This window comes from Mirounga angustirostris, unplaced genomic scaffold, assembly GCF_029215605.1.
Source record: "Mirounga angustirostris isolate CCGP_5_RB_7025 unplaced genomic scaffold, mMirAng1.0.hap1 SCAF_7, whole genome shotgun sequence".
Classification (NCBI taxonomy): domain Eukaryota; kingdom Metazoa; phylum Chordata; class Mammalia; order Carnivora; family Phocidae; genus Mirounga; species Mirounga angustirostris.
The window spans coordinates 129,832,335-129,852,988 of record NW_026991715.1 but is presented as its reverse complement, the minus strand read 5'-3'; the positions used below and the strand labels follow the sequence as shown (position 1 = coordinate 129,852,988).

Genomic DNA, 20,654 nt, shown 5'->3' with positions numbered 1-20,654 from the left:
GAAAAAGAAACCAAGGCAACAGAGAGGTTGTGCAACTTGATTGTGCTCACACAGCAAGTTACAGGAAGTTTGTGACCGGAGCCCAGTTCACCTACTTCTAGTCCCTTTTTGGTTTTTCCTGCAGTATGCCCACCTCCTTGACCTGCTTCCCCCTGCAGCGGGGCTGATGGTAGAAAAGCTGTCCTCCTCTTGAACTGCTTTTACAAACTAGGGACACAAACTCATTATCTTCATTATTTTCATAAATTGTTTAGGACTGCAAATATGTTGTGGAAAATTAGTCCTTTGAAGAAGAAGGACGAGAACAGTAAAAATCCCACAATCCTCATTATTATGCAGTCAAATCACTCCGTAAAACTAATTAAGGATTTTGCAGTGTTTTATGCTCCTCAGAGTCAAATGTGAAGAAATACAGTCTCATGAATTTCATAAGAAAATGGTGAGTCTGTTCAAACTACATAATCTCAAAGCCTGAGAAGTCCTCCTCCCTAGAAACTGTGCCCCTTCTCCTACCAGAGCATGTTACCTGCAGACACATTTCCCTTAAAGCAGGACTCCCCAGACTTCAGAGTTCACAATCTCTCTATGTAGGTGGTGCGCTAACTCAGGGAAGAGCGGAGGTTTCTTCTAGCCCTTTCCATCCTTGGCCCCTTTCTTGAACTAAATTGAGCAAGAGACGAGGAAAGAGAACTATGAAGGGGGCACCCACCACCCATCAAACCACATTTCCCAAACCTCCCTCATGCTCTACATCACTCCATGCTCACTGTGGAAGATTATCTATTGGGGTTTGGGAAGAAGATATTTGAACTTCTGTATTAATTGTTTTTGTCCCATATACTTTCAATTTACATTTTTATTTGCTCAATACCATATACTGTATGTTAGTACATAAGTACATGGAGTGTGTGTGTGTGTGTGTGTGTGTGTTTGGAGATTATATGCTTTACAATTTTTGGAAGTCGCTCTTCTTTTTTTTTTTAATTAATTAATTAATTTATTTATTTTTATTATGTTATGTTAATCACCATACATTACATCATTAGTTTTTGATGTAGTGTTCCATAATTCATTGTTTGTGCATAACACCCAGTGCTCCATGCAGAATGTGCCCTCTTTAATACCCATCACCAGGCTAACCCATCCCCCCACCCCCCTCCCCTCTAGAACCCTCAGTTTGTTTCTCAGAGTCCATAGTCTCTCATGGTTCGTCTCCCTTCTATATGTTGTGGGACAGGAGCATCTTCTGACTCTTTCCCAAGGTTCTAGAATGTAGACCACCTCTCTCGCTGGCAGAACATCAGAAGCCAACACCTTAGATCCTTCACCTCCTACTAACCCTCAAAGGCCAAGGCTTCCTCCAGAATTTACATCTCTGTGGCCTCCAACCCCAACTTTATTTTTCTAAAAAAGCGAGTATAGATTCCATCCCAGCCACAGGATGTGGTTGTACTTCTCAGACACTCCCTGCCTATCAACTGCCCTGCCTCCATGATCCATCCACCTCCTGAGTAAGGGAATCGAGCTGAGCCACCCTCCATCTGAATAAGCAAAGCTTGAGAGCCCCAGAAAAGATAAGAAGGCTGAATTAGTTGCCTGTTGCTGCTAATTATTATCACAACTCAGTGGCTTAAAACAAGACAAGTTTATTATATTACAGTTTCACAGGTCAGAAGTTTCACTGGACTGAAATTGTGTCAGTAAGGCTGGGTTTCTTTTGGAGAGCCTAGGAGAGGATTCGTTTCCTTGCCTCTTCCAGCTTCTAGGAGTTACCTGCAATCCTTGGCTCATAGCCCCTTTCCTCCAGCTTGAAAGCCTTCAGTGTAGCACCTTCAAAACTCTTTCTCTCTGACTTTCATCTCCCCATCACATCTCCCCTGCTGTCTCCCTCTTGCTCTCCTCCTGTCTCCCTCTTATAAGGATCCTTGTGATTACATCAGACCCACCCAGATAATCTCCCTATCTCAGGATCCTTAACTTAATCACATCTGCGAAGTCTCTTTGCCATGGAAGTAACATATTCACAGGTGCTTAGGATTAGAAAGTGAAATCTTTTGGGGGCCATTATTCTGCCATCACAGATACTCTCTCTGCCAGGACTCATGAGTTAAATCAGCTGAAGAAGGAAGCTGCATTCACCTTGATTCCAAACTGGGAGGAATGGAAAAAAGTATAATCCCAGAGTTAGAGAAACCTAGATTCCCATCCCAGCTTTGCCAATAACAAAGCTGTATGATCTTAGGCATGTTATTTAATCTCCTCGTAATTACTTCTTTGCCTGTATCTGGAGAAAAATCATACCTCAAATAGGGCATAAAAATGCAAAAGTACCTAATGATAGACCTTTAGTAGATATTCAGTTAAGGTTAGTTTACCCGTTCTGGGGCTATAGCTCCAATCTCACGTAATACTAACTAGCAATTGTATGGCATTTCCAAATCATCCTCCTTAACCTACACAACAACCCATGAGCTCTACCCCATCTCCAAAACTGGAACCTAAGGAAGATTCAGGGACTTACTCAGTGAAAAAGGAAGAAGTGGCAAAGCAGGGACGGCAAACCGACCATTTGACTCCAAGTCCTGTGTTTTCTCTTCTGTATAGCATACCTCTTGTTCTCTACTTCTGGTCACTGATTAGAAATGAGATATTTGGCCAAAATAGATTGGTGTATGGGACGTGAGGCACATTGCCCACTATCTTTGTGAAGTTTGTGAAAAAGCAAAACAGATGAGAAACTGGAGGCTCAGGAAAATATTTTCTCTCCGGAGCTGTTAGGCATTTGTAACAAGTTGTTAAAGCAGCTTGGCTCTTACGCGTGTATGGCTGGTGCCAATTTGGAAGCTTTTATAGGTCTCTAGTTCCCCTGATACTATTGGCTAAACCAAGAAGTGTGGTTAATTTTTGATGTAAAAGGAATCATAACTCTGAAAATACTTGTGAGAATTAAAGAAACTCCAGAGTTTCACCTAAGGATTTCTTAGTGAAAGAATTCACCATGAGAAAGAAACTTAATTGCCTCCCATCTTAGTAACTGAATAATAAGGAGAAGTTTTTATTTGCTTTTGTTGTTTTTGTTCCTACTTGGAATTATTAAGGTGCAATGTAACCATGGCCTGATGCTTTTTGCCCTTGGTGACATAAGATGCTTTGCTATCCATTCTTCTGACTGGTGATTAATAGGCCCTTGATTTGGATCCTGGTATGACAATTAGGATTGAGTGGTGTCATCTGTTTCATAATTAAATTCTATCTTCCACATCCTTTGAACACTGTATTGGAGTTTAATTGAGCTATCTCCGCTGCCACTGTGGCTTGTCTCCACGACAAAGTCAAGATATCAATGATCCCACTCATTGCAGAATACCCCAGTTGAAAAGAATTTGCTTTCTCTTGCACTCAGAAAGCGTTGAAGTCCCAATTTAGAAGCAGTAGTTAAGAAGCCTGGGGCCTCTGTATTCCTCCAAGTCCTTATTTAGGCTAACATTTAGAGTCTACATTGCATATTAAAAGATCAGCTCTACATACGTAGGGAGAAAGTCCTACCTGACCATTTGATAACTTCTCCAAGAAGACTTAGAGATTGCGCTAAGGGATGATGGATAGTGTGTAAATAGATTGTGCACAGGCTTGTCTGTGTGGCCATCACAGACAGAGAAAATCCCCAAAAAGCCTGGCTCATTTCCACTCACTTGCCAGAAAAACATTCTCTGTGAGTACGTATTAAACTCTTTATGTGAAATACCGTTAAAAGCACTTCCAATTTATTTTTTAAGAAAGTCTCCAGAAGCATTAGGCTTCCTCGACAGACATGTTGTCTTGTTTCATTTTCAAGCAGGCAACACAAGGTGGTTAAGACCACGAGGTAATATACTGATGGAAGCAAGAGGAGAAACTTATAGGCAAAGCAAGAAGAAACAAATGCTCCATGAGAAATGGAAATTATTTTTTAAAAAAAGATTTGAAAAACCATCTGCAGGATAATCCTGATTCTGTTTCCAAGTAGCACAACAAATCCATTCAGTTTAGTCAAAATCAAAGGTATTTGAGACGCATACAAAAGTAGCTTAACAATATAGTTAACATACCATTCAGGTAAAAATGTTATATGTTAATTAATAAGGAAACAACCGTAGGAGATTTCAGGAACTGTGAATGAAAAGATTGATGTGAATCTTTGTACAAAATGCTTAAAGCCACCTTAAGACAAACAAACTTCAAAATTTAAGATCTAAGCATATAGAGAATATGCTGGAAGCATGATATGCTCTTTGTAATTTACTTCTAATCACATGATTATATTTTAATTGTAGTTTTCATCTGTTGAAAGTATATTCTAATGAATATTTTCCTTTTCTTCTGGGCAATAGTCTCTATTGCCTTATTTTCATCTCTAGATGACTCAGCGTATAGTGATTTAAGGGCCAAATGTTCAAAAATTTTTAATAGTTTACTCACGATGCAATTAAAATTAAAATGCATGCATAGAATTGATATTTTAAGCAAATCATTGTGTATCTATACAGTGGTTTAGAAATAAGGAGAAAGAGAGCAGCCTGGAGTCTGCCAGACCGCGTCTTCATTGGGTTTTGGGAATTTCTTTCCTTTTCAATATCCTTAATAGTTGGCTGTTCCTTTGGGCCAGAATTCCCATGAATCATATTCAAAGCAATCCCCAGTTCATTTTGAATATTGCGTGTGTGCTTTCTTCGTAGCCAAACTACTAACATAGAGAGACAAAGGGGCATTATCATGTCCAGTTTTAGAACTCTGTCCTAAAAGGAAAGATAGTCATGCAGGAAGGAGTTGTAGTAAGCCTGCCATAATTATATATATTTTTTAAATCACTCTGATTTGTTTCTCTTCTTCTACAGAAACTCTTTTCTATCTTCCCATTCTTGACCTCTATGTCAAATGACTTTTTCACACTTCACAACTTAGACATTACCATTTAGCTTCTACTTCTGGTCTCCCTCTACTTTGTTTCCAACTCTTTAATTAGAAATGGTTAATTTGACGTCATGTCTTAAGGCAAGGAGAAAATGAGTCTTAAACAGTATTAAGCTCCCATAAATATTTCACTTTATGCTAATTCTTATGCTTCCAGCTGAGCTGTTTGAAGTTCTCAAAAAAAGTGTTTCTGTTCCCCTCAATTAAATACATAACTGGAAAACAGTAAAATAATTATCAGTTTTATTACCTGACACTTTTTTCCCCCCAAACTTTAACTCTGGACGTATAAATTTTTCCTTCCACCATCAATGTAACCCAAGCCCAGTATCATGGGCACCAGGTCCCAGGGCTGAAGAAACAAGACCAGGGCTTCGGAGAGATCTTGGAGCTCCCTCAAGTGGACACACATTTAATGCACCCTTATCCTCTAGAAAACATTTTTGGCTGCACCTTCTATCCAGGACAGGAACTTTTGACTGCCCCAATTTAGAAGCAGAAGAGGTTTCCCCTTTAAGCTTGAAATATTCCAAAAATAAATGAAACTTCGAACTAGTTTGCCAACTACATGAGAGGCCAATGAAGAAATGTCAAGTCAAGGTTTTTGACTATTGATTTTGCCTGTGGGAATGTAAATTGGAATTAATAATTACACTATATTCTACTCATTTGGATAAAATGTCAGCTGTCGAGGAAATTATCTAAATAACACTTACATAGCACTTACGCCACATACACTCTGTGCCAGGCACTGTTTAAGAGCTTTACACGTATTCGTTTCCTTCTCACAGCATCCCTCTGAAGTCGGTACTTTAATAATCTCCATGTTACAGACGTGGAAACTGAGGCACAAAGAGGCTAAATAACCTTTCAAAGGTCACAGAGCCAGAACACAGAAGAGATAGGATGCAAACCCAGGCAACCCAAAGTCTACTATGCCGTATTCTTACCATGAAACAAACAGATGAATATACATATACATGCATACATAGATGTGTTTATATATATACACATGCATACACATACACACACATGCTGCACACACATATAAATACATATACACAAACATACAGAGGGACTTTTTTGTTTATTCATTTGAGAAAGAGAGAGAGAGGGCAAGTGAGAGCACAAGCAGGGGGGAAGGTCAGAGGGAGAGGGAGAAGCAGACTCCCTGCTGAGCAAGGACCCCCCCCCAATGTGGGGCTCCATCCTAGAACCCCAGGATCATGACCTAAGCCACCCACGTGCCCCGAGAGACGGTATATTTTAAGGAGTATAGTTTATACCAAAATAGTAATCTTTTAAAGTACAAAAGCTAAGAGAGGAGAAATGTGTTGTAAAATTATCAAACTTTGTTTATCCTATTTCCTTATTACTTATTGTTACTCATTACAGTTTCTGGTCATCTCACCATCTAGTGGCCTTGCTTTATTAAGATGCTGGAAGTTTGCTTCCTCCTCTGGACATGGTACTTGCTGTTTCCTCTACAAGAAACTTCCACCAGTTTTTCCCATGAGTGGCTCATCATGATTCCAGTCTCTTCACAAAAAGGCCCTCCTTGCCCTTATATGAAAGAGCCACCCCTCACTGTCTGTAACTCAGTATCCCTTTGTCCTGTCCATTTTGTCTCTATGGGTCTTATCCATGATCCAAAATGTATTACTTACCTATCCATCCACTTATTCATAGTCTGTCTCCTCCACCAGAATGTAAACCCCACAAGGCAGGACTTTCTGTCTAGGGCATAAGAGGAACTCAAAAATAATTCTCAACAAATGATTGGATTATTAAATTTTCGATTCTGATGGCTCTAAAATAAATGGAAAATTATGGTGATAGTTAATATCTCAAAATTTCTTTTTCGTAATGCTATTCTTTTTACAGTGTGTTCTTCATAAATATTTTGACAGAATACTATATTTTAAAGTCTAGAAATGTATAAACCTCCAACCTAATAATAATTGTATTTAAGAGTATATTTTTATTCTTTGTTAATATGTTACCTTGTCTGATGCTGTAACAAAAACTTATGACACATTAGGTTCCTAAATACACACAAAGATTATACTAAAACAATTCCAGAAAAGGAAATACGTGAATTTGTATGTTTCTATATGTTGGGATAAAATTCAAGGGCTATGTCTGTATTTTTTAATGGATTGTGTAATAACTTCAGAGTCTTATCGCATATATTGAATGTATATGTGTCTGCTAATTAAGTCATATCTTTAAACTTAGCAAAATTATTACAGGTTGAAAATGGGAAAGTATCCACAGACTAATGACACCAAATAATAGGAACTAAGATCCTATTTTCCTAATGTTTCCAGTCAGAATCTTATCTGAAAGGGAAAGTGGATCGGGAATCACATTCCAATCCCGCACTGTGTTCCCTGTCTACTCTACAGGGATCTCACGGTAAATCCCTGAACATTGGCATTCCTTCGTTTCCGCTTCTTTGCTTCACTTCTGTGACAACCCTCCCCTCAACACCACCCATGTATTTAGTCAGAGTTTCTAGATACAAACATGTCTTCTTCTCTAGGCTCCAGGCTGTCTTTCTTAAGCCTCTATTATTATAATGATGATTAACCCACATTTTATACACACACACACACATACACAATCTGTAATACTTCCATATATACAGACACATACATAATGCATATAGAAACACACATATGTATATAGGCCTGCCTACACACATACATTCTCTTTATGTATAACTACATATACAGTGACAGTTATATACATTCTTTATAGTTTTGAAGTTACATGACAATTACATTCTGGCTCTATTGGAAAGTTAGAAAAATTCCACCTTTTCAGCCAATACATTATATCAGAGACAACAACAACGAAAGAGTAATTTTGTGATTTGTGTGGCTTCTCTGTGCCCATATATTTATAAGGAAATGTTCTGTGATTTCATTTCAAAGTCGACAGTTTTATTGCTATCTGCCATCATGGTACATTTAGAGTTTTCCTGTATTTGATTTCTACTATTCTCCCTTCTTCTTCTGTCTCTGGTTTTCTGTAATGACAGTAAGAACTAACTACTCATACAATTTCTCTGCAAGCAGCTACTAGACTGAGTGGGGGAAAATAACACATTTTATGCATGACTGATTGCATAAACCCTTCATTTTAGAGAAACAAGCCTCAAATGAGTAATTTATTTATAGAAATGAAAACCAAATAATTTCTTGTTTTCAAGGAACGAATGAAAGACAATCTCATATCCAAACATATTTTTTTAAAATCCAAAATGAAAGGCCAAGAAGATACTGTAACACATGCAAGAAGTTATACTTTAGTGACATTCTAAAAAATTAAGAATATTACATGTTAAATTTATTTTAACACCTGTTTTATAGTTTTTGTATTCCTTTGATCAGAAGAAGGGATCTGTGGACATTAGTCTGCCTTATTTGTATTAATTTATGCCTGTTGTTTGTACTAACAGGATTGATATTTGCAGCTTTGTTTCTAATTGCTAAGAATTTTTTTTTTTTTGCCATTTGTGTTTTGAACAATAGAAAACATTTGCCAGGTTTTTGCATAAGAAGCACATGTCTAAAAATATGTAACAATTTATTATGAAGTATAAATTTTATTAATGGCTTAAGTATAAATAGCAAGTTTATATTTTGGCAAATGATTTTTCTTTTCTATACTCAATTGGCTAAATGTAAGTAATTTCTTTAATCGCAGGAAAATTAATGGCGAAATTTGAGACACCGCTAAATAATGATCGTGCTCACACCAATGATCCTCACTGTACTTTATAGTTTACTACTAACCACCTCAATCAAGGTGTCTTTCACTGAAACAAATCACTCAATTTTATTTCGGTTATAGTTTGTAATGACCCACTGAAGGATAATATACTACCCTAATTAAGAAGTGATATGAACACAGTGTGAATGAGGCTGATGTGAAGCAGGGGGGAAAGAGAATTTCTAGCTGATCTACTTAGTATTCAGGGGCACACAACCCTTCCCGGGCTCAGCCATGTGGTGAACTCATTGCCAAATGCTCTGTCCGACCGCAAAACACCATTAGATGCCCTCCCAACTTCTTCGGCCAGTCTTGTTGCTTTTAATCTCCTGGGACACCTTGCAGATAAAGAGGAAGGCTCTGCTTGGAAGGAATCCCCTCCCCCTCTCCCCCAGTCTCCTAGTGTCATTTTGTCCTCTAGCTCCACTCAAATGTGGCGGCAATAAACCTGTTTTGATAAGCAGAATTTGCAAAACTGGCCTCTCGGGCTGAGATTTCACGTCAATATTTGTGCCCAGCATCTGAATGGAGAAAAGGTCCCAGTGCACCGTTCCCTCCCCTAACTGTCTTTCATCATAGTTAGTACCTTATTCAATGTGATTTCAGCTGCATGGGGAGTACTGTGGAATCATGCTGATAAGATGATAAAGAGCAAAATTTATCTCATTTTTCTAAGGAAATCCACTTAGATTTGTATGTTTAAGACTACATTGCCATTTAGCCATCTTATATTCTTAAGCATGCAGAAAAATAGCTGTTTGGCAAGGTAGCATGTATAAGAATAAATGAACCCAGTTTGTTTATTTAAATCTTGTCTTGTTCTGGAGAGGATTTAAGGCAGCTGAACAAGGTGGTAAGCATATCGAATAGCGTTTAATAAATGTTTAGCAATCAGAAACATGTTGGAAAGGAATGAATCAGGCACAGGGTTTTGGGTCTATGTTATCACAAGGCAAAAACGACCCCTCAGGATCCCAGCTCCCAAGGATGTTATATGACCTGAGCAAATCTGTGCCCCCAAAAAGGATGATGTCAGCAGATGGTGATAGCCCCATGATTTCCCACACTCGATCACCACCTCAGAATATATGGCATAAACCTTGGATCATGCTCTCCACTCACTATTCATTTATTGTCCCAAGAGATCATACGTAACACTGTTCCCCTCAGGGTCAAGGGCAGGCTGGAGGCAGACAGGTTCCAGTCTCTTTCTTACATATGGATGTTCATTCCTTCCAAATAGTAATATATTGAACCTCTTTTTATATTTAATCTCCAACCCTGAACTCGGCATTTTTGATAAGTTGGCCCCTGGTCAACCTTACCCATATAATTAAAAATTGACTTTTCATTCCCGAGACAGAGGTAAAAGAATGGATTCAACTTTTTTTTCCCGATATTTCTTTGCATGTGAAATATGTTCCACACCTGCAATTCTTCTCTTCCATACAGTGTTCTTCCTCTGACATTTTTCTCTTCTGCAGAAGAAGCAACAAAGTTAAATGGGCCCTTAAGTCATAAGATACCAGAAACCATTTCCGACCCTCAGATTGCTCATTGTGCAAACATGAGCAGCTTATGCAACTTCTAAGAAACCCCCGAGTCTTAGTTTCCTCGGCAGTCAAGGGAGATGAGAACGTCTGCCCCGCAGGATTATTGCAATATTTAAAACTTCCAAAGATTTTCAATCTGTTCTCACAATGCCTGGTACAGAGAAGATGCTCAATAGGTGCTAATTCTTTTCTTTTCTCTAGGCTCTTCCCCTCCCTGAAAACTTGAAGGGGGAGAGAAAGATATGCTCTGAACTTAGGGCCACCTAAATCTTTATTCAAATATTCCTCTGTTTGATTTTTTAAATAAGTAACATCGATTTTTTTAATAGAGGCTTCATTACATAGGCATAATTGATTAAGTCACTGGCCATTGGAGATTTTTTTAAATTATCTTAAACTTTAAATTTGGAGATGTTTTAGTCTGGGATATAACTGCCAGGTAGTGGTAGCTGGCTCTAAGGTAGTCAAGCTCTGTTGTGCATTTTAAGAATTAAAAAAAAAAAAAAACATCAAAAGGGAAAATTTTCGGGATGCCAGTTGGCCCAGCGGGTTGTGTTTCGGCTCAGGTCATGATCTCAGGGTCCTGGGATGGAGTCCCCTGTCATGTCGGGCTCCGTGCTCAGCAGGGCATCTGCTTGTGGATTCTCTCTCTCTCCTGCCTCTGCTCCCCCGCCTCCCGCCCCCGCTGGTGCGCGCTCTCTCTCAAATAAATAAATAATCTTTTTTAAAGAGGAGAAATTATCTTGCTATCATAGAACACTGTGCTTTCAGGCTGAGAACTGAAATGAACTCATTGCAAAGTACCATTTTAAAGAAAGGCCATACACACTTGTTGTGATGAGCACCGGGTCTTGTACGTAAGTGATGAATCACTAAATTCTACTCCTGAAACCAATATTACACTGTGTGTTAACTAACTGGACTTCAATAAAAACTTGGAAAAGGAAAAAAAAAAAAATAAAGAAATAAAGGCCATATAGAGGAGTGGCCTTCAATCGCCGTCTGTCCCCACACCCACCCCAAAGCTGTGCTACTTACATCCGACCTCAGAGCAAGCTCCCATGGTTCAGTTGTCTTTTCGAAAGTGGAAAGAAGTCTTTCTAAATTCTGCCTCTATTTCTCTTTTGTTTTTACTGTTGCATATCAGAACAATTCCTGTAATTGTTTATTGGCAAGAAGTAAGAAGGAAGTGAACAAATTACATAGGTCTTAAAGGGAATGAAAACAGTGACTTTTGAAGTAACGAGAGACACAAAAGATTTAAATCTTTGAAAATGCCCCACAGTCCTCTGAAGGACCACGATGAAGTTTTCCATCTCCTTGTATTTCTCTCTCGGCTGAACAGAATTGACTCCAGCATTAATCATCAAAACAAACAAACAAACAAGATTTCTTGTTTTATTCATTTATTTAATTACTATCCTAATAGTGTCATTGCTTATATGTAATATTTTAGTTGCATTAAAGGTAAAATAAGCTATAGAACTGAGCTGGCAAACTAACCAGTCTTTCATAATACTGTTTCAATGTAAAAAAAAAAAAATCCTTCTAATTGAGAGAAAAGTGACATAAAAATTTGAAACAGAGACTACTTAAAAGTTTGGAGCTACTTATATTGAGTCATGTTTCTATGGGGATAAAGTAGAATTCATTGTTGGTATCTAAAGCATCTTTCCCTTCATTAGCATGACAGAATCCCTTAGAACAGTGCTGTCCACTAGAAATATAATAAGAGCCACATGTGTAATTTTACATTTTCTAATAGCCATATTTTAAAGAGTAAAAGGAAACAATTAAGATTAATTTTAACAATATATTTTATTTAATTGGATTACTTATTTAATCCAAAGTATTATCATTTCAACAAGAAATCAATACTTTTAAAATTAAAATTACTTGTGATGTATTTTACTTTTTTTTTTTAACCAAGTCTTCAAAATCTGGTATGTATTTTATCCACATCTCAGTTCAGACTAGCGACATCTCAAGTGCTCAGTGGACACACGTAACCGTGGCTATTGTATTGGACAGCACAGCTCTAGAAATGTTTGCCTCTTCTCTGTGCTATGACTATATCAGTTTTTCCCTAATTTTGTTCTTAATTGCATTGTAGCATATTCAAAAATTAAAGGTTAGTCTGAATTTTGAGTCATCATTTAATTTCTCTATCTACATTTAGGGGAAAAAATGATACACTGCAGTAGCCGAACACACAAACACACTTTTGAATGATGGTTAGAAGAACCATGCTGGTTCCATCCTTTGTAAAATAATGGGGTATGATATTTCCAGTTAGGTCGTCTATTTCAACATACCATGGATGTGTGGTTCTAGAGATCATAACTGTTCTTCTGCAGGGCATCACAATGACAGATACATATTGAAATCTGCTAAATGTGGAAACTTGGGGAAAAAATAGTATCAGAATCATAGAATTTTATAGCTTGAAAGATCCCTAGAGGATATCATCTCCATCCCTCATATTTTACAGTCGAAGAAACTGAGGCCTAGAAAAGTAAGGAAACATGCCAACGGCCACAGAACTTATTAGAAGCACAGAAGAAATAGACACTAGATTTCCTGATTCCAAAGTTTAGAGTTATTTTATTTTTTGAATAATGAGAATTGATTTAGTTATTGCTCCCATACTTTAGGTGATTACCAAATCCATATTTCTAATCTCCATACTATTTCAGAAGAGGATTATTTCTCCATTTATACTCAGAATTTTTAAAAATTTAGCTCATCAGAAATCATTGATATAAAGATGTGAAATGGTATAGAAGAGCACCCCCTGAAGTATATGGAAACCAATATTTATAAATGAATGGTTAATTAAGCAACCTTTAAAAGCAAGGTGAGAGGCACCTGGGTGGTACACTCACTTAAGCGTCCAACTCTTGGTTTCAGCTGAGGTCATGATCTCAGGGTCTTGAGATCGAGCCCCGTATTGGACTGACCGACCCTGTGTTCAGTGCGGAGTCTGCTGGAGACTCTCTCTCCTTCTCCCTCTGCCCCTCCCCTCCTCTCTCTCTAATAAATCTTTAAAAAATTAAAAAATAAAAATAATAAAAGTAAGGTGAATTTAGGGTCTGCTCTGATTATAACAAAATGTGTGATTTGCAGGTGCTGTTTCTCTTATCCACGTGGGCAGTTTAAAGGTGGTGCATGTGATGAAAAGTGAAAAATCTGACAAGGCAAATGCATAGTATTCATTTTAAAACTCACTTGCACAGAAGATATTATTAGAAGAGTCACAGAGGAATCCATAGTTCTTTGGCGTTGGGATGAAACATGCATTCCTGTTTCACTGGAAATTCACTTTATCAAGGGACGGTCTGCCCTCTCTCTAGTCCAAGGAAGAAAGCATGTGATTTTAACACAGACAATTCTTCAAATAGTCTTTCAGATAAATGAATAGAATTTCACTGTCTTTCTCTTTTTATTCACATCAATTCGTTACTTGTGAATTTTTCAGCAAAAGGGGAAATGAACTGGAGCAGTAGGTCTCAAAATATAGGCTGATGAACACTCAGTCCTCTGGGGTAAAAAAGGGGTCCATGGATGTAGCAGTCTGTGAAATGGTGCTCTTGGGATCTCTGTCCTAGGCTCCACCACACACTTTAGCATCATCAAGGCTAAGAGAAGTTCTGTGGTTAAAAAGAAAGAAAAAAAACTCTTCCTCTTTGTTTAATCCAGAATTACCCAAGTGATTTATCAGAATTTTTTTCCTCCATAGCATCGATAAAGATCCCATGGAACTAGATTCCTGTGGAACACACTTTTAGGAAACGCCAGCTTTGTATATTCTTTCTTCAATCTGGGGAAAAAGGGAGAAGCAAACACAATGTTCCAGACAGAAACATTGGTTCATGGAGGGCAGCGAGGGAATATTTTCACCAACATCAGCGCCCAAGGCATCTTGACCTTCACTTAGAGACAAAGTGTGGTAGGACACAGCCAGATCATTTAGGTCATTCTGAGAGCAGAAAATATGATACTGAGTGAATGACACCTTCACCTTATATCCCATGAAGCTCCATCAAGAACTCCTTCCTCCGTCTTTCCCTTATGAAAACCTCAATCTTCTCAGCCCACAAACTGCCAAGAAAAAAACACAGCAATTTTTGTCTACTAATATGAACTAGTTTCTCCCACAATTAGAAAGCATAATGCTACTGGGTGATATACACAACTAATGAATCGTTGACCACTACATCAAAAGCTAATGATCTGGGCGCCTGGGTGGCTCAGTCGGTTAAGCGACTGCCTTCGGCTCAGGTCATGATCCCAAGGTCCTGGGATTGAGTCCTGCATCGGGCTCCCTGCTCTGCGTGGAGCCTGCTTCTCCCTCTCCCACTCCCCCTGCTTGTGTTCCCTCTCTCGCTGCGTCTCTCTCTGTCAAATAAATAAATAAAATCTTAAAAAAAAAAAAAAAAAAACTAATGATGTACTAGATGTTGGCTAACTAAACATAATAAAAAAATAAAGTAAAATAAAAATGTAAAAAAAGAAAGCATAATGCTAGGATTCATTCTGATTATTCCCCATGCTCATCTGGCAACACACAGTGAAAAGTAGAGAGTGAGTGACTACAGTGTCACTCTAACTTGTGTTTAATAGAGTCAAACAGTATGAAATGGTTTTCTTTTTCTTCAATTGCTACATTCTTTCATGCTCTCTTGAGTCTTTCTTTCCCACCCCATTTATCTTGGGCAACTTCCATAACTTTCTGGTCGCCTTGCTATCTTATAGTCCAGGCTAGTCCTGTCCAGTTGGAAGTTCCAACGTAGATCTGACCACAACCTCTCTTACTGCCTTGGCCTCAGTCAGGCTGCAGTGCCAGGAATGTGGGTTGGACCCAAGTTATTTCCCTCTGCCCCATTCCCACCAATCTTCTGGTTCTCTACCCTATTGCCAAGTGCAGAGAAGAGGGAGATGGACGAAGCATGTGTCTCTTGTCTTACTGGCCGTGGTGTCTCTTGACCATCAACACCATCTGTGGGCAGACATTCAAATAAAGCTCTGCCATGAGAACCAAGTGGGAGTGTTTCAGGCATCCAACAAGGGTCCCCCAGTTGCAGTTTCTTAGGGTGAGAGATCTACTCCGGCTCAACCTCTTCCAACCTTTGCGTTTGGGTCTCCTTGTGGTCTCTTGCTGTTTGGATCCCCTCATCCGGAAAGCATTCCTCTTGGATAGAATACAGGCATAAAGGCTTGTGGTCAGGCTTTCTTCTGAAGTGTGCCATTAACTCGTGGGACAGTTGTGCTTTTAAGGGGTTTGTAATTATTGGGGGTAATGTCAGCTGCTATGAGATAAATCTGAAATTTTCAGTGGTTTAACCCAGAAGACATTTATTCCTTTTTAAAATAAAGCCCAAAGAGAATGTCCTTGGATTGATGATGATGTCTTCTGATATCCTGGCCCCTGCTGTCTTACACCTCTGCACTCCTCTAAAGCCCTGGGATTCTCAGCACTCAGCTTTAGAGGAAAGAGGGCACAGGAGATTACACGGGAAGTTTTCATAGGCTAGGCCTGCAAGCAGCTTATAATGCTTCCCTCACGATCCACTGAAAGATCCCAGTCACATGCTCACATCTAGCTGTGGGGCAGGCCGGACACTATAATCTAGCCATGTGCCTAGGAGGAAACAGGAAACACTTTGGTGATATCACAGTTTCTGCTATAGGGTTGTTCTCCTCTTCTTTTACTTCTTTTACCACCTCCCATGGTAGGACTGGGTGTCATTTAAGAGAATCCCGGTGATTCTCTTAGCCCCATTATAGGCCACCAACCTACTTCCCCCTAGATAATCAGAGAGAATCCCACCACGCAGTGACACCTTTTTTCCCTGTTGACCCAGTGGCATTTGGAGACCAAAAACCAAGTGGCAGTCTCCACATTCAATTAAATGGACCTATTGTTATGTCCCTGTGTGGAGGCAATTTTTTTTTCATCTTGAGATCTTTGAACGAGCAAAAGCTCAAATCTGTGAGATTGGAAAATAAAATATTTGTAAGTGAGATTTAGACATAATAATGAGAGCTGCCATTCTACTCCAGTAATTCTCTTTATGGAGAAACCACCACATATGTTATTCACTAGATCAGAGCATCCTGTAGGACAGTAACCCAATCTCACAATGATGTCTCCCAATTGCATCTGTAACTGAGTTTTCAATTGGCCGACTGACCCTTCTAGAAGGCCAGTTGCTTCAGGATAATGAGGTACATGGTAACATCAGAGAATCCCATGGGCATTCACCCAGTGCTTGACTTATTTTTTCCTATAAAAGAAGTTTCTTCAGAGCAATATTGGGTGGCTTACTATGATGGCAGCAAATATGGCAATGTAAGTCCATGGATGGTAATAGTGGCAGGATCATGGTGTGCAGGGAAAGCAAATCTATACCCAGGATAAGTGTCTATTGCAGGAGGGAAGAGATCTGATAGAACTGAACTGCAATCAAGTTATTTCCTGGTCCTCCTTATAGAATGGGAAGATTTTTTTGGATTTTGTTGACAATATATACCATATTTCAACATGATGCCCAATTCATTCTCTGCTGAAGCTATAAAGCTTTGAAGAAGTCCCAGGCAAGCAAAATCTCTCTACTCCTATCAGTTTGCAGGACGATTCAATTTTACCACCCCCACTGAGAAAATAACCACAGTGTGTGTTACCAGACCTGTGGACTCATTGGGCCCACTGAAAGTGGGCTCAATCCCAAATTCCACTTTCCCATTGACTTCTATTAAACCTCCGTCATGACCAGTGCACCACAGTGGTGTCTGAGCCCCAGGATTAAGTTCAGCTCAGAGCCAGTGTCCACATGCCTACCACAACTTAGTTACTGAGTATATAGTTGGAAGAGATAAACTCAAGAACTGAATCTCTATGTTAGCTCCCTGATTCCTGGAATGGGAGCATTGTAATAGAAGGTGTCAAGTAGAAGTCAATGGAGACCCCTCTCTCTAACAAAGTAAACCAAAAGTAGTATCATGCCAGTGGAGTTTCAGAGATAGGCCACCATCCAAAGTGTGAAGAATTTGGGATCTCTCTCTTTGAGCAAAGTAATTCTAGTAAATGGCTACAAGACCCCTGGGGAAGGCTAGGGTCTAGAAGGTGTGATCTCAAAGATTTCAAACCTCTTCTTCTTTCAGAGTTACTCGGTCTAGGAATTGCCTCAAGTCTTAGAATTTTGTTAGTGGCTTGGTCTCTATATGGGGTGAGTCTATTTGCCAAATCTGTGAAGTTTTTCAGCTCTACAGATCAAGCAAGAATTAGTAAACTACCTATTTCAGTCCTAAGATCTCTGTGATCCATTAGGCACCACCAAAGCTTTCTGCGGGTCACCCCTCTTGGATCACCACTCTGGCCGAGGTGTCTGTCATGATGCCATGCCCACCTTGTCTCTTGAAGTCATATATTGCACATTGCCTCTGCCATCCTGGCAGCATATAATCACTGTGGCAACTAAGAAGTCCATTTCAAGAGTAGCATTACCATATTCATCGCCAGCCTACAGAGAACAACTCCTTGGCACTTAGCAAGAATGCTGATATACTTTCTCAATATATTAAGGAAAGGAATATTCTCTGGGACACCTAGAGGTGGTTGGGAAGCTCTCTAGTTAAGGTGGATGAACAGTAACTACATATAAATCCACTTCGACTTCCTCTCTCCCTAAATCTTTGGGTTCCTTCTACTGTGTTATACCAATGACTCTCCGGCCTCTCAACTTCTTTCAACACTGGGGACACTGAAGCCAGTTTTGAGTCAACAGACCAAGCAAACAGAACCCAGAATATCTGGTAAGTGCACACAGGCCCAGTCTACCTTCCTCCTTACCTACTATAACACCCTTAGTATCCATTCAGGCACATATTCCTCAAAATCGTGCAGTTCTTTTCTGTGAGAGACTTCTTATGTTGGATCTGATTTTGTAATTGGCCCCACGGAGGCCACTGAGGTCCAGTGCTGGATACAGGTCTAGAGGCAATGATGCTTGGTAAGGTGGGGACATGGGAGAACTGTCATCCCCTTGCAGGGTAACTATCCCAATTTGGGGTAACTAGGCTGTCTTCAAGCAAGATTGTTTCAGTCTCAAGAGACAGAGGAAGTGCTGCTGCTTTTTCCAGCCAGGGAGACACAGGGAGCAACTGAGGTTTGGGGATATTCAGGTCATCTGAATCTTCCGTGTCTCAGAAGATTTTAGTGAAAATAGCTCTTTCAGTTTCTTTGCAGCCCCCTCCTCCCGAGGATTCAGACCTGAGTCCCTAAGGGGACAGACCTAAATGGCACCATCATGCTGTGCTCAGAATCGTCCTTCTCATGTGATGGCTGAGGCTTCATTACAGGTTTAAGCTTGTCTGCCTGACACTTCCCTCCCTGAAGACAATTTCTCTCCTGGGAGGCGTCATGGTGTCTCATGCCCACAGACTCCGGGCAGGCTGACCCCCCAAGAGTCTGCCAGGCACATCTAACCACAGCTATGCTCAAACCTGGACCTCTGCTACAAAACTTTAAAACAAACCAGTATCCTATCTACTCTCTGGTCAACATAATCAGAGGCACCTCGTGAAAATGTGCAAAGGAAATGTTTGCTTCAGACTGCACTTACAGGGTTGGCACCAAGCCTATAAATAGCACTTTTAAAGGAAAAGTTCGCGGTGTGAATTTGATACAGTTTTAAAGTTCATTTCGTTTTATGACAGTTTCAGACTGATTTTGTGCAGACTTGTTTTTATGGCCAAATCAAACTCTAAGTGCTGGATTACCTGCCAGAGAAGATAAACGTGTTGCAGTGACTTAATTTTGATGACATATTTATATATTTTTTAATTTTAGTTATCATGGAGAGTTTGCTTATTTTTCCTAACTGAATTAAGCCAGGTTTGTGTCTAGAAGACTCTTCCTAACCCAGTTCAAACTCAGTTACCAAGATAACATGGGCAACAAGGATGTGGGTTCAACTCCCATCAGCTGCTGAACTCATAAATGGCCTGAAGGCCTGCCTACCAGGCGGGGAAGATAAAAGGGGATCAGAGTGAGGATTTGGAGAGGAGATTACCAGCAGGCTCTGTTGTTGCCAAATCCGAACCCTCCTTTGTAAGTGAGGCTGCCACCTTCCAATCCTAAACCTAATCAAGAGAGTGAACTCCAGTCTTAAAAGAGACATCCATCCGACCACCCAGATTGCTGGGAGAGGTGCCCCCGCAGCTAGGAGACACAAGAGAGGCTAGTTCCTGACTCATGCTGGAGGAAGGGAAAGCAGGCCTCAGCTGAGGTCTGAGAGAGGGGATGCCTCACTATTTAGATGACAGAGCTGGGGCATTCCAAGGAGTTTGTCAGGATATGGATGTGAGTGCTTCCTGGGGATACATAAGGGCCAAAGGGGAAACAACTAGTGGGGGGTGGGGGAGTCATCAGGCTTCATACAACAGAGATGCTTGGAGGAGCCAGGAAGAGTGTAAGAGTGTTCAGAGGCTGTGAATGGTCCTCTTAGGCCATCCTGAATAGACCATATATGCCTGGAGCAAGGGAGCTATAGAAGAGGGGCCAGAAGTAAGGGACCTCTGAGGAGCCCATCAAAGTCCCCCAAGAGAGGAAAGTTCATTTTAATCATATACCTGAGCCACCCAGAAACATCAGCTTCAACAACTTGATGGCCCAGAAAGCATAAAGTACTGTCTCATTACCTTACCTTTCCTCCCCACTAACAATGTCAACATTGATAGGTGCCTGACACTGAAGCTAATGAATTGGGGGCTCAGGGCTGGGAGACTGGGAGCAGAAGAACCATGTCCCTTCCTCCACCACGTACTTCCAATGGGAAGCAAGCCCGAACTGAGAAGGGAAGATTTACATTAAGATAAGTTTGGTTTGATCATCACATGTGTATGACAGTCTCATCACTGAATTGAGACAAGAGCCCATCTATGAAATAAGAAAGGCCAAATATGTCATGGGCCCCCAAAACAAGTAAATAATACTTTCACTGCATAAAATGTAAACAAACAGCGGAGGTAAGTTTAGTCATCACAGAGGTTGCCCTTATTCTTTCTCTCTTTCCCCGCTCTCTCTCTTCTTCCCTCTATCTACCTTATGGGCCTTTACCCAGGATGAAATGTTAATAGGTACCATCGTTATCTCTGTAATTTCTTCAACCTGTGTTGCCCAGCGCACAGGGTTAAAAAGGTTGATGGTGAACAGAGGACACTGTGGAATTTTATTTTTAAGTTGGATAGTTGTTTTAAACACCAGGGTACATGTACCCCTTCAAATCTGTATTCTTGTATCCTTTGGGTAAATACCCAGTAGTGCAATTGCTGGATAATAGGGAAGTTCTATTTTTAACTTTTTGAGGA

The 20,654-nt window shown here is 39.9% G+C and overlaps 1 protein-coding gene and 1 long non-coding RNA gene across 2 annotated transcripts in view; one reads left to right on the top strand and one right to left on the bottom strand.

Moving 5' to 3' along the window:
• The window catches only part of CDH6 (cadherin 6), a 127,154-nt gene that overhangs the window by 35,403 nt on the left and 71,097 nt on the right, over positions 1 to 20,654 (top strand). The window lies entirely within an intron of this gene.
• The window catches only part of LOC135365453 (uncharacterized), an 82,149-nt gene continuing 71,099 nt past the window's right edge, over positions 9,605 to 20,654 (bottom strand). Inside the window, exons 3-6 of the long non-coding RNA XR_010413350.1 lie at positions 14,305 to 14,384; positions 13,512 to 13,632; positions 11,322 to 11,438; positions 9,605 to 10,208 (exon numbers count right to left, since the gene is read on the bottom strand). This is a non-coding gene — a long non-coding RNA (uncharacterized LOC135365453). The remainder of the gene's footprint in view (positions 10,209 to 11,321; positions 11,439 to 13,511; positions 13,633 to 14,304; positions 14,385 to 20,654) is intronic.